This window comes from Eupeodes corollae, chromosome 2 (assembly GCF_945859685.1).
Source record: "Eupeodes corollae chromosome 2, idEupCoro1.1, whole genome shotgun sequence".
In the NCBI taxonomy this organism is placed as follows: domain Eukaryota; kingdom Metazoa; phylum Arthropoda; class Insecta; order Diptera; family Syrphidae; genus Eupeodes; species Eupeodes corollae.
In genome coordinates, this window is record NC_079148.1 from 112,342,606 (window position 1) to 112,345,999 (window position 3,394).

The 3,394-nt window shown below is 37.9% G+C and overlaps 1 pseudogene; it reads left to right on the plus strand.

Moving 5' to 3' along the window:
- The first annotated feature begins 1,057 nt into the window (after positions 1–1,057).
- Positions 1,058–2,318, plus strand: LOC129945184 (succinate--CoA ligase [ADP/GDP-forming] subunit alpha, mitochondrial-like; annotated as a pseudogene).
- The last annotated feature ends 1,076 nt before the right edge of the window (positions 2,319–3,394 follow it).

Below are 3,394 nucleotides of genomic sequence, written 5' to 3' on the forward strand. Positions count from 1 at the left end.
TGTATTAAGAAGGCAGCAGTTTGGTTTCTCAATATGTCAGTATCGGAACTTTTGTTCCTAGGAGTTTGAAAGTTGTGGAATTTTATATTGGTTTCAAAGTGATTGTAGTGTCATGTGTTCCAGGCGTTTGTGATGTTTCTTCATTATTACGAAATCTCCAATTAATCCCAACCAAGCCCAATTTGTCTTCCTTTAGAAGAGAACATATAGACAGAACCACATTCTTTGTGATAGATCTAAGTTGAAAATGGTAATAAAATGATAGGGAAAAGGTTAGGTTTTAACGCACAAGTTTTAGCTTATTAAACACAAAGAAAGAAATTATTGATAATCACAGTATTATATGCTTGTGTGGTTACCAGATTTGAGATGGAGATATAGCGGATCAACGACGAACTCCGCTTTAAACAATTCAATTTAATAACAAACGACTACGTCCTTCTTTATAAATATATAATTGGTACTATCAAACTATAATATGTTAATATTTCAGAACAGACAAATAGTAAAAATCGTCAACGGCCTTGATAGGAGATAACAATATCTGTAAAAGCCTTTGGTGAGGGTGGGAAATTTTCAATTTTGGATGAACAAGTTATTGCAAAATTTCGGATTACAGAAATTATATCTACAGCTTTGTTCCTTAGATGTCACCGAACTGCAATCAAAGTATGTATATATCTTCCAAAACACATTATCAAACCAACTTTAAGTTGTATTTTTTTCTAAACTGGTTGCTGCTTAATCAAATTACATTTAAGTCTCAAATAACTTGGCATACGAGTAGAACTGCTTCCCAAAGTTCTTAAATGACAATTTTGGCTTAGTACGAACATTCCTGACATCACTGCATCGCAGCCTTTTTTCAATTATCAAGTTAATCTTCCAGCTTTTTTTGAAGCTTATGAAAACAAAATTTAGCAAATTTAGCTTCACAATTCAGTAAAGAATTCAGTAAAGCTGTTAAAATCGTTAGTGGTATCGAAACTGAAACACATTTGTTTGACCTTTAGTAACTTACGATACAGAAACGAGATTGTATTAGTCCTTAAACGTTATGTTCAGACGCCAAAAGCAAGATCTAAACAAGTATAAAGTCGTGGATATTCATTCAACATTCCTCACGACTGTTCAAAGATCGACCTTCGATTTTCGAAATATAAAGACAAATCTGCAATGACTTCTGTAAGAGTATACTGGGCCGCATTCAAAATGTGCAGCTTGCCGGTGTACGGGGCAAATGTGATTATGCAAAAACCCGTAAGAATCTTCAACTGACCGCCGATAAAAAAATGATTTGTCAAGGGTTCACTGGCAAACAGGGTTCCTTTCACAATCAGCAAGCTCTTGACTATGGCACCACGCTGGTGGATGGAGTTTCACCATTTAAAGGAGGCACCACACATTAAAATCAGTCTGTTTTAGCAACTGTCGTTGAAGCCAAGAAGGCAACTGACTGCCATGCTTCGGTCATTAATGTACCACATGGAAGCTCTTGAAGATAAAATTATTATTATTATTGTCTGCATCACCGAGGGTGGTACCCGTGGCATGATGGTTAGTGCGTTGGACTGTCATGCTAGAGGTCTTGGGTTCGATCCCTGCCTATGCCATCTAAAGTCTTTTCACCTGTACTGCTTCTTGCGAGAAATTGACGAATTCTCCAAGAGTAACTATTGTCATGAAAAAGTGCTTTCTCAAAATTAGCCGTTCGGAGTCGGCATATAAACTGTAGGTCCCCTCCATTCCTGACAACATTACTCGCACACAGGAATGGTTGAGAGTTGTAAGTCACTAGGCCTTGGTTCTCAACGGACTGTCGCGCCACCCAATTTATTTATTTATCACCGAGGGTGTGCCACAGAACGACATGGCTCGTGTTAAGCACGCGCTTTTGGCTCAAGAGAAATCCCGTTTGGTAAGACCAAACTGCCCTGAAATCATCGCTCCAGAGAGGTGCAAGATCATAATCATGACTGGTGTTGTCTCTAGGTCTGGTACTTTGACATACGAAGCTGTTAACCAAACAACTCAGGTTGGTTCAATGGAACTGATTTCATTGATTGATTAGAAGTGTTAATTAAGGATTCCAATACCAAGGGAAATATTCTTAGTGGTGAAATTGGTGTTGTTGCTGAATATCTCCGCGAACACAATAGTGGCTTTAAAGCTTTAAGAGTTGTATCATTCATTGGTCTAACAGCTCCACCCGGTCATAGAAAGGATAATATGCTGGTGCCATTGTTACTGGAGGAAAAGGTGGAGCTTGCGATCAGATTGTAGCTTTAGATAAGGATAAGAAAATATTCCAAAAATGAAAAAAAATCCAGATCACACAACAACTGAAACCGGTCAGTTGCTTCACAACGTCGTACATAAGTCAAATGGATGCTTGAACAACAGTCGGAGGGAGGCGATTTTTGAAGAAAAGTTTCTTCAGTGACGAAGCAGTTTTCTCACTCGGTGTGTATGTTCTGAGTATCCTCAAGTAATTGAAGAGAGGCCATTACATCTACAAAAATTCAATTTTGGAACGACTGTCATCTTCAATTTAGAGCTTTATGATCTTATGATAACCGACTTTTGCTTGTTTGCTGTTGAAGAATACAATTTGAAGAATATGAGGTTTCAAAACGTAGCCAGATGACACACAAGTCGAACAAATATGCTCGATAATTATTCCAAGAGACATTTCCTGGCCGCTAAATTTCTTGTCGTGGCGATATCAAATGGCCACGAAGATCTTGCTATTTAACACCACTAAACTTTTTTTTTGTACGGCTTGGTTGAATCTGTGACGTGATGGTTATTGTTATATTCCTGTGATACCCAGAAGTGGCCTATACTGCCCCGTGCGAAGCATTGACAAATTCTCCAAGAGTCAAGTAAAGTATTCAATAAGCTTTTTCAATGCGGCATAAAAACATCTGAGTTTCTGACATTACTCGAACTTGGGAAGTGTTGACAGTTGTAAGTCACTAGACCATGTACTCTATCGGGAGTCAAACAAAGCTGTTCGCCTTGTTTATTGAAGATCTTACAGACCTCTTACCAGGTAGCATGGACTTCACCGGACGAATACTAAAAGCATTGCTGTTTGCGGACGACATTGTTCTTTTGGCAGCATCACCTGAATTATTGCAGTTAATGATAAACCGCCTGTATCAATATTGTCAGCTTTGGAGTTTGGTGGTGAATCTTAATAAGTCCAAAATTTAGATTTTTAAACGAGGAGGAGGCCGAATTTCAGCGAAAGAAAAATGGTTCTATAATTTAGAGGTCATTAAAGTTGTCAAGGAATTCAAATACCTTGGAGTCCACTTAACGAAAAATTTGAGCATGGAAATTTATCTAAGAGAGAAACTAGTTAAGGCTAAAGGTGTAATTATTGAAA